Raw genomic sequence first — 15,281 nt, 5'->3', positions numbered from 1 at the left:
AGGCAGCCAAATTTTCAAACACATATTCTTTCCTTAGGAACCTGTGTACATGATGATTTTTTTTTCTCCAAAAGAGCACCTCTTTTTAAAAGGAAAGACTAATACCAAGTATTGTATTAAATCAGAAAATATTGGACAGCAAAAACTAGGCTGCTGTACATATTGTATTCACTTCTTTTCAAAAAATAGACAATCTTATTTTGCTTTTTTCTGCCTTTTTATTTTTTTTTAATGATTAAATAAGTATCTGTTTAATTTGGAGGTTTTTATTTGGGAAATCATTTGGCATTTTGCTCTCTTTCATTATAAAGGCTGGGAATGAGATGTTCCTAGCAGTCAGTGCTTTAAAATATTCAGAATCCCCTTCCATAAATAGCACATCTGTCACAGAAAGGGAATCCAGCCAACAGAAAGGCAGATCAGACCAGCAAAAACAACTGCTATTCCAATGCATGATTACGAAATAAGTTTGGATTTTAGCAAGCCTTTATTTAGATTTTTTGTTTGTTTTGATGTTTTTAAAGTATGAGCTGTCTGATTATATAGATGCCACCATATATCAAATTTAAGAATGTTAAATATGGATTAATTTTGAGGGTTTTTTATGTTCATCTCTTAGTCAAATGTTTATTGTCATGTTAGTTTAAAACCATGGCAAAGTTCCTATAGATTTCAAGAATAGAAGATTTGGGCTATATGGAGCAGTTTGTTAAAGTATGATATTATTATTTCAGAAGCAAGTGGTAGTTTTATTCAAAGACAATGATTTTCAGCAAAAGACCGATTTCAGTGGAGTCTCACAATAAATATATCTGTTCCTGCATTCTTGAAGTCAGCATTCTCATTCACCCAGATAAGTAGTGCTCTGGGACAGACACAACAAGGTGATTTGGGTTGTGTGATTTAGGAAACATTAAAAACCTGCTGGAAGTGAACACAGCAGAGGAATAAATATCTCACGGTGAACAGGGAATTGAGCTTGTCCAAATCTTTATGCATATCTCTTGTTTTCATGGGCCATTTTTAGTACTTAGTAATAGTTTTGCAGGCTTAGATTTGCAATGATTTTGCTTCAGACTCAACATAATTTCAGCTCAGAAATCAGTCTCAAAGTCCTTCTACAATTGCACAATACATGCTATAGTAAATAAATAAACTTTAAAAATTGCACTTGTATGTTGCACAAAGTCCAATTTTTCAAGGTTGACATATATTAATATTGTATGTTACTTCTCAGTCAGCAACTTGGATTTAAGTCTAACATGATTTGTGCCAAAACTGTTAAGAGTCCCAAGGCACTGTCTCACTTGATTCCTTACTTTAAAACTGCCTGCGTCTGCGGGGTCAGGACTACCTCTGTCCATGCTATAAGCTTGTGTTGGTTCTGCATTCAATCAGCTTAAAGTGAGCCTATTTCAAGTATCCACACTGCATCTCACAGGCTATTTGTGTTGCAGCCTTTCCCACTTTCCAGCATCCTACTTGTAAACACGCTTCCTCTTCGTTGATTTATCACCACTCAAGTGCAACAACATCTTATCTCTCCTCACATACTATAGCTTATCAAAACTGGTGAGGAATGAAGAATTCCAACATCACTTTATATTGAGCATCCTCCTCATGGTATATGGCTTTTTAGAGGAAATGTCCTAGTCCTCCACATAGATCATTAGGCAAAAGGAGGTAGAGTGTGGAAAGAAAGACTCGCTTGAAGTCCTTAAAACTGTACTGATTTTTGTCTCAAAGTATTGCCACACCCTGTCTTCCTAAGAAGGAAATTCTAAGGGCAGTCTGAAAGTCTGGGAACCCTGACAAGCACTAACCTTGTAGCAGAAAATATCTGGAGGAAGACTAGGAGACTTTGAGAAAAAACTGACAAACGCTTTTAATTTGATATGGATCAGCTCACTTCTGTCTTTATTTGACAGTGGCCCAAGCTGGACCAAGGGACTAAACTGTGCCTCCAGCTACATAGAAGACACGCTGCATGTCTTCTCTATAGCTGGAGAGTGGGACTTGTGCTTAACAGCAGTGAATATGTTTAGTAAGTGAATGAACAAACATACATACACTTGGGTTCATTCCCGCCTTACTACTTATAGTTTTGTTTCTTTTGCGTTTAAAATTGTTTGTCAAATAAATGAGCAGCATACAGCAATCAAGGGACAGAATCAGCTCCAACCCTCAAGAAACTGTAGTCAACTGTTTGGTCATATCATCCCCGCAAAGCAATGACAAGGGGACATGAAGCACAGCTGGGAATCCAGGGTGGGTGTTTCTAAAAGAGCATTCCAGAACTGGCTACAGCCTATCAGCAAACCTGCTCTTGGAACGATTCCTTCAGCCTCTGAATTTAGCTGCATTAATTATGTTTGTCTCTTCATTCCACTAGTGCCATTGCATAAAACACATTATTGATGAGCACTCAGTTTGGAATTCAGAGTTATTTTGGAAAACAAAAAACCCACACCCTTTATCATGAACTAAAATTCTCTGACCTAACACACTCAGGAAAGCATCCATATACCAGACACTGGGTCTAGTAATTAACCTGCTGCTCAAATACCTTCCATCCAAACTCCTACTGCTATATCCTACATGAAGAAGCTGCCTTCTTCAGTACTGAAACCTGCACTAGTTGTTGTTGGGATGTGGAAAACAAGGCAGGGGGAGGAAAAAAAAGGACAGATGTTAAAACCTCCAGAGTTTGCCTTGTCAGAGCCCAAGTAAAGCACATTTATGCCTGATCGAGCCAACATGCCCTGGACTTCCTTTTGTGTACACATCCAGCTTAAATTGCCCCAAGGATACAGACTCAGTTGAATGCTGACAGTTTTCCCAGGCTTTCCCACAATTCCTTCTGTGTCTCTGTATGGCTACGAAGTCTTCCATTATTTGCTGGACAGAAAACAGTTGTTCTTTATTATTCCTATGAATGATTTACACAACTGCATTTTCAATTGTCACACTCATATGAACAGGCCATCAAAAATAATATCTAAGTGATCTAAGATGCAAGTTTGGACTCTTACTGTTCCTGTTAGATGGGGACTTTTCCAGCTGAATTAAAAGAGAAGCATGTAAAGGCAATTCTTTTTATAAAAGGCAAGTACTGAGAATCTAGAAAAATAGCAAGTATCTGAATATTATGAAATGTATTTAGATACTCCATTCTATCAATGTCTTATGAATATGCATTAGGAAAAAGCATAGGCTTTCCTACACTGAAGGATCCCAGACAAGTCATGTATACACTGAGATGCTGGATGGTTCTTTGTGAAATGCTTTTAAGAGCCACTTACAGTCTAGTACTCTATAAACCATATTTTTTTTTAAGGATAGAACACCTGAGATTCACTGTAAACAAATGGCAAAGAGAATGTCTTAAAACACTGTAGAACCATCCATGGAATCTCAAGAAAATTATACCTTTACAGATATTTGCACTCACCTTTATAGATTGTTTTTCTGTATAATGTGACATTCAAAGTAATTAGCAATAACAAGTGGCTTTGTCTTGGTTTTTCTCTGAATGGTGCTTTAATTACTGATGAGCATGGTCTCTCCATCTAATTCTACCTCCTAAGGCCCTACTTGCTTTCTAAACTGCTGCCAGACACTATGACTAAGGTTTCAGATTTCTGTCTCTTATCACTCCTGGCTAATTCACGTGATTAGTGAATGTACGTATTGTATTTTTATCAAATTTACTAAGTCCTTACCACTTTTATTTTTCTCTGTACAAAACAGGACAACTTGCTTGTGTTGATCAGCTCATCCATGTTTACATCACCTATTTCTTCCTGTTTCTTCCTGTTTCAAGGAACAAACTTTTCTTTTAGAGAGTAACAGACTCAAAGATTTGACATGGAAAGAGGCTTCATTGAGTCACATAAAATCCTGCAGAGAGATTACAGTAATTTTACCTGAGTCATCCTTGGTAATACTAGACAGTAGACAAGAAGGGCAATAAAAATTAGGTTGGAAAAAAAGGAAGTTTCTCAAAGTAGCCAACATAAAATCTATTCAGCCATTTTACATTTTCAAATCATCAAAAACTTTCTTTTAAAAACATATGATTTAAGATACTTCTGGAACATTAGACTTTATGAAGAATCATCTGTGAATATGATCTCAATTACTGTTGGTTTTCTTTTCCCGTAAAGCTTTAGTAGAGACTGTCCACCTATTTTCAAGAACAAACAAGAAGAGAATAACACACATTTCTCATTATCAAAAGTAGTAAGAAATCACTTGTGAATAATGCAGGTACTGGAACAAGCAGAGGTAGGAAGCTGACGTATGTTAGCAGAAGAGAAAATATTTGAAGTCCCACAAAAGCTGTTTAGCATTTGATAAAATGTCACATAAGAGTTCAGAGTAATCTCACTGCTTAAAACCCATGTGCAGAGATGACTGCCTCACAGCTCCAAATAATCTTACAAATGTAGAACCAATTCAACCAACAAATCCATTTCAGGCTCACATGCTCAAGCTTAGCTGTCCAATATGCTGCCAAATGTGGGCTGCTCTTTGAGGCCAGTAAATCTCAAAGTATTTCTCAACAATTAGTTCAGTTGTGAAGCTTGTTCCTTCATTTCTTCCTCTGCTCCTGACAAATGGGAGGGGAGTTCTAAGCCTTTGTCTTCCAACTTTTAACCTGATATGTGTAACCAAGACCCAGGAGCATTAATGATGAACCCCAGATCATTTCCTCCAACAACAGAGTGAGATTTGTCTACTCCCACTCTTTTCCACTGCCACCATTTCCACAGCTATGACTGTTTATTGTCCTGACCAAACAGGTACCTCATTTTAAAAACAGTTGTTCTACAAATCACAGCTCTCTGCAGTCTAAACTAGTTTAGCCAGAACTGAGGTCAGTGTAAATGAGGGCCTGTTTAAAAAGTTTTCGGTCCTAGATCACTTACAAAATAAATTACATAATTTCTCTCTGCACAAATTCCACAGCTCTCCCATTTGCAGAACTGAAACTGTTCTGATGGTTTGAATAAGTCAGAAAGATAAATGGACACACTAACAGAAAGCTGTATCCCATTAAGTTCTTCAGAGTTTCAATGAAATTTTAGGAGCTGGTGAGCAGTGGTAGTGCTTTGTTAGAGTGCCGAAGTACAAAAGGCTCTATTAACAATAATAATACACTTTTACAGCATGTTTTATCCAACAATCTCAGAGATCATTACAAACATTAATTGAGCCTAACTATAGCCTGTGATGAATTAGCATTATTATGCTAATTTTATGGATGGAAAGAGAAAAAGACAGAGGGGTTAAGTGATTCACTCAGGAATAGAACCCAGCACCACGTGCACAAGGGGGTTATCCCAAAGAAGAACTGTTGACAGACTAATCCAGTGGGATGTCAGATACAAACATTATAAAGCACTCCCAAAACCATGATGTAATTGCTCTGAGGCAGCACTCACCGGCAAGGAAGTAGTGTTGCTGTGGATGTACCGCAGGTAAATTTCTTCCACTTGTTCGTTTACTTTGAAACTCTCGCTGGACCTTTGCATGATCATTCATAAGTATCAAGAATTTCTCACTGGTTATATTGGTTTACTCGGAGACAAATCTAAAAGTAGGAGAATATTTTAAATAATGGTCATGAGGCCTGAAGCAGTCATCTGTGTTATTCACATCAATTGACTTCAAATTACTTCATATGACTTCAAAGAAGAGGACAGCATGACTGTATCCACTTAATTTAAAACATCATGGTGGATATAGAAAGGAAGACAAAACAGTTAAAATAATAAAATATCTCTCCAAGTGCCATTCCAGTTTCCTCCAATATTTTCAGCTCTTGGGAAAAAAAAAAAAACAAAAACCAAACAACAACAACCAAATATTTAAAAGCTGTTTTGGCTTCCTTTTCTGATTGAATGTCCTGGAAAACACTTAATCTGTCACTCGTTAATCTTAGTCTGATTTAATGTATCTCACAATGAGAGCTACAACAAAGTTGCATCTTTGCCAAGCATCAGAGACTCAATTTCAGACAAAAACAATTCTTTGCCTTTCTTCCACCCTTTATACCATTCATCATTTGATACTTATTTAATACTGGTAGTTTATTTCATGTGCCTGCTTGGTTTACTATTTTTAGACTGCCTTTTCAATTATTCCTAATTTCCATGATATTTGATACATTTTGAAACATTATCCATTCCTAGAATATCACAACCTTTATGCAAATGTGTTTTGTTAGTCCCCCAAAAATTATTTTAATTAAGTCCTTAACAGACTTGTCATTGTTAATAGCAGAAGAAAGCAAATGTTCTCTTATGAATACAACAGGGAGTAACTAGGAATTAATGGAAGGTATTTTCCTCTACAACATACGGAAGAAATTTTTGGTGACTATTATTTTTTTTTCATTAATCTTCTTAAAGGTTTCTTACCTGCTTATGCTGAATATGCCTTTTATTTGCTGGGCAGTCCTGGCTCTATAAGTTTATATTAAAGGTTTCCCTTCTTTCTCATTTCATAAAAATTAAATTAGTGTGACATAGGAGCTGAATACTACAAATATAAGCAAATCAACTGCAGCCCCAGCTGCATCTCCATTTCCAGCTAACCACAAGCTTCCCTGCCAGCAGTATGGCCAATGGTGGGAGCTTTATCCAGGAGATTTCACTCAGCGCCTTGAGGATTCCATAAATTAACATCTTCTGAACACTGCTGGTTCAGATATACCAGTCATGACATTACTTCCATGCTGATTCTGACAGAAGTTGACATTTGGAAAGAACAGTCAAAATGCTGAGCAGTAGAAGAGCCCAAAACAGCCAATCAGGACTAAAGGGGCTCAGCCTCACACAAGTGAACAGGCAGAGTCAGGCACAGAACACTTGTGTTTTGACTCTCTCCTTGATCAGTATGAACTGAATGTAAACCCTGAGCCCAGGACCTTTGGGTCTAGATGAATATTTTTGTTGCTTTGTTTACTTATGTAAGAAAGGTCTAAACAAACATAGATCCATCTACATTGTCAGTTGCAGGATGTAATTGCAGCAGCACCTTAATACCTAAGCTAGTTTGGTAGTGACAGAAAGGAAGATACACAATTGCTCACTTCAGCCTAGGCCAGTCACACAAATTCCTGGGATCCCAGACCTCATGGAATCACATTAAAATCCCTATTCTTGGTGATCTTTCCACGAACGCTTGAGGCTGAATCTGTGTCACTCTTCTCAACATAAGGTGTTTGTTCTTGATGCAGGTAAAGGGTTAAATCCATTCCTTCAAGAACCAACTGCATCACTTTTGTTTGTCCTGGTTCACTGCCTTGCTGTGCAAACACTTGTGCTGGCCCAGGGAAAAGGGGTAGGAACAAATACCTGTGCCTGGGGAAGTGGCATGACTGCCTCTTTTGGGAAGCAGCTCCTGGGAGAGCTGGCACCACCAACTTGAGAGTTCACCTGCTCCAAGAGGTGCCTGCCACCTCTTAACACAGCCTTGCAATTTGTTTAAACTGGTAGGAGCCAGGCAGAGACCACACTGCTCCCAGTGCCTGGTCCTTCTCAAGGCTGGCTGCTCCCTAGGGACAGGGAGATAGATGGCAGCAAGCAGAGCAGCTGGCTCACCAGACACCCTCCTCCTGTCCTAAAGTAAGGGAGCAGGGCAGGGCAGGGGTGGTAGCCAGAGTCAAAACAGGTCATCAAGCAAGTTCATGACAATGAGGCAGGTCCAAGGTCAGGCTGAGAAGTCAGCCTGCAAGTGAGGGTCAGACACAGCCCTGTGACTGACAGGCAGGTCTGTGATGCCAGAGCAGAGCTGAGGTCAAGCCAGGAGTGGTCCAGCCTTGTGATCTCCAGTCAGGACAACAGTGAGAGGAGAGAGCCAAGGTCAGGCTGGGAAGTCAGTCCACAGGTCTGAGGCCAGAGCAGTCCACAATGCCCAGATCAATAGGCACAGATACAGGCACAGGTATGGCTGTGGTAGAAAAAGGTATTGAATGTGAACAGAGCCTCTGGGCCCAAGGGTAGGGCTGTGGGGGAAGCCAATAAAGGCTTAGAAATGTAATCAGGATCCTGACAGTTCTACTTGTTCCTCTTCCTTGTGTCCTGTTCCTCCCACCCTCCTCATTCTAGCTTAGTGCTTGTGAAGCTGCATGTGGAGTCAGACCAGCTCAGGAGGAAACCAGTCCTCTTGGTAAGGTTATTTCCCCACACTGCTGTGTGAACACCAGAACTGGTGCTGTGGAGTTGGCTGGAACGTGTGGCTCAGGGCTGAGAATCAATAGACAGTGGTAGATGTGGCAGTGTGGTCTAAGTGGGGTCTCTGCCACTTGTGAAACTACACTCAGAGTCTTCTGGAATACTACAGATACGAATTTTCAGATTGCAATTACCTTCTAATATAAGAGCAAGTGTATTGCAAGTGTCACTGCTCACAAATATCATTATAGATTTATTTTTTAGATTTATATAGTTCTACTTGGTGATCTATATGCTGGACTAGATAGTTGTTGTGGGTCCTTCCTGAAATATTGTATTCTACAGACACAGTTGGGGATATACTTATATTTGCCTACAAGTACTAGAAGACAGTCAGTGTGTCTAAGAGCATAGTCTGGGCTAGAAACATTAAAAAAAAGGAGAACCAGTCACAAGGAAGAAGAAAGGGAAAAGGAAACAATGTCCTTTTTTTTTTTTAAATCAGAGCTCGGGTTTTTTTTTTTTCCACACGCTGTGTAATAACCCAGCAATGGAATGCAAATTAACATTCATGGTTTTTTTAAACAATAGCCTTTGTGTTCTGAACCACACTGACAAAACAGAACAGTACAAAAAAAACCACGATTACAAAATTTTTTCCAGCAATGTGCAAACCAGTCTTGTTGGAAACATCTAACTGCAAGGGAATCTGTTTTGGAAAGTAATAATAAAGAGCAGTAATAAAGAGAAGCTGGAAGTCAAACTTCTCTTTACTCAGTGGAGAATGTATTTCATTTTTTTCTCAAGCTGAATTTCAAACTGTTACATCACTGCAAATTCCATGAAGTCAGTATGGTCCTGGGCTCTAGGTCTATGCAGCCAGGCTGAGCACACATAAGAAAGGGCATAACTCGATTTCCAGGATTTTTGTTATCAATGAAAAATGCACTGAAAAATGCATGAAAAAGGCACCTGACCACTCACTGTGCTTGCAAATACAGAAAACAGAATGTATCCCCTAAACCTATTGCCTTTTGAGTTGAAGACACTGAGAAAGAATATTCATGATACTCGATGCCAGCTTTACTTCTGAGTAGGAACACTAAAAGGTAAAAATACATGTAAAAGCATGCTTTCTCCTGAAAAAAAATAAAATTTGGAAAACTAATCACATGATTGCAGTTACTGCTGGCAGACGTCAGCTCCTGTGGAACAGAATTTAACTGCTGCCCTATTAAACTGCTGCGTAATCTCTATTTAGGCCAAATCACTGCTTTCAACCCACATGTGTAAAATATCCCAAGCTATCTTTACATGTGGGCAGAACCACATGGCCTGAGAGACCTTCCTGGAAAGTGCTGAAAAGCTTTGCAGGACTATAGAACATCTGTCATGAAGGTGTCACAAATAACTGGTCCATTGGTACACTGGCAGTGTTTGGCAGAGGTACTCCAAGAATAGCCAACTTGAGAGTCCACCTGCTCCAAGCGTGTCCCACTCAGGGGGGAAGCTGGGCACAGCCTGCTGTGGTTCAGGACAGCTCAAAGGGTCTCACTTAGGACAACTGTTTACAGGGTTGCAGAAGAGTTGGCTTTAGTCATAGTAATTTTCCATCCTGGCTACAATTAGGGTCAGTGACTTTCTTTGAAAGTTTGATAATAAAAATGCTGTTCCGCTCAAGTTGTTATTCAGGCTTGAAAACTAATTTTCCAAGGCTATTCTTTGAAAAACAGGAGCTGACAGAATTTCTGACAAGCTCAAGAGGACCTTAGTCCACATGCTGTTCATCAAGGCCGAGGCTTCATGGGTGTTCCTGAGATGATAGTGCAGCCCAAGGAGTGGGGGAGGATGTACCACCACAGAAGACAACCTTGAAGATACACTCCAAGGTGTTTCTGTCTACATTCTCTGAAATGATAACCACTAACAACTGTCACCAAATCCTCTGTATAAATCATCAGAAGATATCCTCTCCATTAACAGTGGAGAATATACAAATTAAGAAGCAATAACAATCATAATCCACTGAAGAGAGAAGGACCACCACAAGGACAATTGGTTTCTGTGTATCTTTTCTACACAGCAAGCAGTTCTCAGCCGTTTTTAGCCTGTGGTTACTCACTGTGGGTGAGCAGGTTGGCTGCTGCTCTCTGAGGTTCTCTGCCTCCATAAAATGAACCAATGTCCATTTTACAAATGCAGAGGAAGAGCTGAGACAAAATAGTGTGTTTTGCATTATGCATTTAAAGCATAAAAACACAACAAAGCAAAAGTAGCTTAAGAGAGATTTTTAGAGCTCTCATAAGGAATAAGGAGAAAGTCAGAAATTAGCTACATCCCTCATTAGCTTTTGCCTACCTGACAAAGATTCTACTGGCATTACCTCTTACCTTTATAAGGAGGAGCTCTATTGGAGAAAAGGACTTGATGATCCTGGAATGTTTAGTGTCTTGATAAATATAACATGCTGAGCATACTTGTTTGAGAAAGTCTGTGATTGCCTTAGCTTGTGGTCTACAATCATCTTATTATGATTAAACTGCATAAAATCTGATATTATCTAGAAGTTTATCAACTGGAATTTACTTTAACTGCAAACTCTGCCTTTAAAAGATACCAAAATTGCTATCATATAACAGCCACCATAAATCTGCATTAGTGACTGAACTTAAGACCATCTGCTCCAGGGGCTGTAACCCAAAGAAGCCACAGAAAGGAAAAACTGTGAACTGCTTCCTGATCCAGGACCTAGGGCTTTTTGCCAGGACAAGTGCTTGTGAACAAGACACTCAGAAGAGAGACCCCATCGATCACTCAACTTGTGTTACCAGAATTCTGTAGAGATGACTGTTTCCACCACTATTCAGGTTTCAGTTTGCGGTTATTCTAAATCTGGTACTGTACTTGCAATGCAGTTAAGTGATACTCAGAACAGGCCATGTTACTCCAGTCTTCACACAGACAGTACTTTTTTCCACCTGTCAGCTTGGACTTCCCCCCACCTTCCTGTAGCAGAACTCTTCTAGTCTCTCCTGCTCTAATTCAACACTGGGAATAACAAGGTAAATAAAAAAAAGGAGCAAGATTTCAAATTACCTAGGGTGAAAAAAATATTAAAAATTCCAAATTGTTTTATTTTCTAGTATTTGTCAGGAGTAATGTTTAGGTTCTGTTGCTAGTATGGAGCTATGGTATTATATAGTTGGTTTTCATATTTTTACATCGCAATTCAGCGATGTTGAAATGCGTGCATCTCTAAAAGACCCGTTCAGGAGTTGTGACTGTACAGATCAGACATCCTGTGTTGTTTTTGACATCCTGTGACGTTTTCTTCACTGAGCTCTTGGTTTAAACAAGCGCTCGAGCGAGGCGGCCTCGGAGCGGGCGGAAAGGCCCGGGCGAGCAGCCCAGCCGCCGGCCCGCGGTGGCCGCGCAGGGCGGCAGAGGCAGGGCTGGGCGGCTGCAGGCAGCAGCGGGGCTCAGCTCACGCACAAACCTCAGGCTGCTTCTGTTTCCCAAGTCATTACCTGCATGCCGTTCTCTCTGCTATACTGCGACGCAGGAAACTTTTTCCCCCATCACACCTAAAATTCAGAGCTCATTCCGAAGTGGAACTCACTATCAGCTGGCTTTAGTTTTCAGTCTCTGCAAACTGTGCTTATGATGAGGATAATAAGCTTATCTGCTGCCTCACCACAGAAGAAATTGGCAAGTGCTTGGGCTCGTACTTCCTCTTTTTTTTTTTTACTTCAGGTTACATAGAGGGATCTCATTGGCTCATCTAAACCCACTGCTAAATAAGCAGGTTTTTACTCCTTTTTCATCTGTTTGTCAGATCTGCAAGACCATGTAGACAAGGCCACTGCTTTCAAATTTAAATGTCACAAGTTGTGCCTATCAATATGTAGTGAATGGTACAGTAGTGCAGCAGTTACTGAAATTTACCCTGAAGTTCAATGTCACTTTTTTCCTCATCACAGCATTATGGGATAGGATTTGGGGATCCTATTAATAGGAAGTGTATTAGCCTTTATTTAAAAATAACTTCTAGCTCCACAGATCTATATCAAAGCTAAAAGCAAACGTACCCTGTAAAGTTAAAACATTGAAAGGCAAGCGAACACCAGATTTGCTTTCCTTTAGTTTTATAATCATTTAAAAGCTGACAATTCATTTTCTGGTGTATGTACTTATGAATGATCTCTGGGAGTTGACAATGCTGGCAAAATTTTAAATTAAAAATTATTCTAGTTTTTCAGATTTCTGTGTCTAGGTAGCCTCTCACAAAATAAATCCCCAAGGATTTAATTAGCCTTACCTTACTTCAGAAGGCAACCTCTAGATTTTCCAGAGCATACAGTGAGTGTAAGGAAGCAAGAGGTGAAAAAATAGGTCCTTCCCTCAAGTATAGCAATTTTAGTGGTATCAGCATTGTCAGATCAAGAACTCATTGCTTTAAATACATAAAACAAAAGAATTTGTGTTCCTGTTTTTAGATGTATTTCAGAATTCAACAGTAAAAGGTTGAATTCACCAAAAAAAGGTAGTTCACTAAAATCTACAAAAACTTCATTGGTCTAAATGTAATGAGTAAAGAAAAAATAGTGTACATATTTTCAGATATTAAAAACTATTCTGAAACTTGATTCTGCAAGTTGATTTTGCATTTGGAAAGACTGTTAAGTGGAGCTTACTTTACTGCTGTTACTTGCCTATCTAATAATAGTTACCTTCAGATAGATTCCATCGTATTCTTTGTAATCATAATTTTTACTGCCAGTGAAAGTAGGTTTTCATTTCTTTTAAAATAAATCCTGTTTTAGATTTCATTTGGCAAACCTGCAGCATTCTCACATGCCAAGTCATACTCTGTCTTCTGCTTGACTTTGTTTCAAAGCCAGCTTCATAGTAGTAGGGTCATAATGACAAGAATATGAAAATTGTTAAAGAAATGAAGCAGTTCAACTTCCCTTAAGTTCCAGTCAGTGTCATAAAAACACTTTGTGCAGGACTATCCAAGGCTTTCTTCTTTATATTACAGTCCTGATGATGATAATTTCTTAGAAAGTGGAAAGTTAGAATTTTACATGTGAGATCACTCACCTAACTCAGCAAACTAAATAGCTGCTGTGTCATTAATGTTTGCCACGTGGTGAGTAATTGCACCAAGTCTTCGCCTCTTGAATAGCTTGGTTTGCAGCTCTTATGTTTCACTGACCATAAACCACAGGGTTAAAACATAGTGCAAATAAAAAAGTAAGAAGGGCTGAAAAATAGTGCTTTCATGGTGTCTTCCAACAGCTGTTATCAGAAGTAGCAGAAGGTGCAAAGTCAATCGCAGTCCATGAATAATGATAGTTTTTCTGGGCTTTTTTTTTTTAGGTATTTGAATGGCCATCATGTTTTTCTTCTCTGCAGAAGAGGCAGTAGTCAATTACAATGATGATTATAGGAACTACAATTAAAACAATTCCAGCTGCTCTGACAAAAGTTGCTCCAGGCAGAGTTGGCCATGAAGTTCTGTTTTGAGTATACCTTGAGGTGTTTTCTGCCTTCTGTAAGTAATGGGCAAATAGCTTTAAGCTTTGTTATAATCCAAGCACAAATGATGACTTTGTTATAATCCAAGCACAAATGATGACTCCAAGCACAAATGATGACCACTGAGCACACCAGTGGTAAATACTGCAGAGATCAGCATACACAGCAAGGTACTGGTGAAGTGGCATCAAAGTAAGAGGTCTCCTGCCACTTGCTCCTTGTATTCCAAACATTGTCGCTATTACAAATTGTGGAGTTATCACATTAAGTACTTGTACTGTTTAACAGATTGCACCAAGGTCACAGAGGAGGGAACAACAGAGCAGGTGATGGCACAGGAGAAAATACTGCACTTATTTCTTCATTTGAAAGCATTCTCAAACTATCTCTAGTATTAGCAACCTAAGTGAAATAATAACAATGTAATCATCTGTTTAGTACATCTTCTATATGCACTGATACTGAGCATTTCCCCTCAGATGAATTACTAAACATGTTCATGATCTTTAAGGGCAGCTCCCAAGTCCTGTAAAAAAAAGAAAAACCCAAAGGTATTATAATTTGTACATTTAGCTTGATGCTATCTCTTCCCACAACCATAAGCATGATTAGCAGATATTTTCAATAAGTCAAGCTTTCCTGCACACAAGTAGCTGATTTTACTGTAACATGTAATACATTGGTTTTCATAGCTGAAAGAGTATCATACTAGAACCTCTAAAGAATGTCTTTAATGTTCTCCTTTTGATGGCCATGAAGTGGGTGGGTAAATATAGAGAGTAAGGAAATGAACGGAAATGAACAGTATCCTTATAATAAGGATTGTTTGCAAAGCATTTTGATAGGTAAATTGATTCACAGAGTCTTGGAATGGATGCAGTTGGAAGGCACCACAGCGAGCCATCTGGTCCCACTTGCCTGCTCTAGCAGGTTCATCTCAGAGCACGAGGCACAGAATTGCATCTGGAATATCTCCAGTGAGGGAGCCTCCACACCCTCTCTGGCCAATCTATTCTCCTATGCTCCTGCACAGTAAAGTTCTTCCTCATGTTCACGTGGAACTTCCTGGGTATCAGTTTCTGCCCATTGCCTCTTGTGCTATGGCTCAGCACCACCGAGCAGAGCCTGGTGCTTCCTCTGAGCCCTCCCTGCAGAGACTTGTGTACATGGGTGAGGTCCCCTCTGAGTCATCTCTTCTTGAGGCTGAGCAGGCCCAGCTCCCTCTGCCTTGCCCAGAAGAGAGATGCTCCAATCCCTTCATCATCTTTGCAGCCTCTGCAAAGGACCTGCTCCAGGAGCTCCATGTCTCTCTTGTGCTGAGGAGCCCAGAAGTGGACACAGCACTCCAGATGTGCCTCACCAGGGCTGAGTCAAGGGGCAGGGTCACTTCCCTTGACTTGCCAGCAATGCTCTTCCTAGTGCACCCCAGAATCTCATTGTCATTTTGGCCACAAGGGCTCATTGCTGGCTCATGGACAGTTTGTTGACCACCAGGACCCCCAAGTCCTTCTATGCAGAGCCACTTTCCAGCAGGTCGACCCCCACCTGTCTCGGTGC

At 39.8% G+C, this 15,281-nt stretch overlaps 1 long non-coding RNA gene across 1 annotated transcript; it reads right to left on the bottom strand.

Moving 5' to 3' along the window:
* Nucleotides 1-3,820: 3,820 nt before the first annotated feature.
* On the bottom strand, nt 3,821-13,796 carry LOC119704423. The gene is made up of 3 exons (XR_005257969.1): nt 12,914-13,796; nt 5,448-5,596; nt 3,821-3,900 (listed from the first exon to the last, which is right to left on the bottom strand). It is a non-coding gene; the product is annotated as an uncharacterized LOC119704423 (long non-coding RNA).
* Nucleotides 13,797-15,281: the final 1,485 nt, after the last annotated feature.

The sequence above is a fragment of the Motacilla alba genome, chromosome 9 (assembly GCF_015832195.1).
Source record: "Motacilla alba alba isolate MOTALB_02 chromosome 9, Motacilla_alba_V1.0_pri, whole genome shotgun sequence".
In the NCBI taxonomy this organism is placed as follows: domain Eukaryota; kingdom Metazoa; phylum Chordata; class Aves; order Passeriformes; family Motacillidae; genus Motacilla; species Motacilla alba.
Note: the sequence above shows the minus strand (reverse complement) of the source record. Positions and strands in the feature narration are given on the sequence as shown.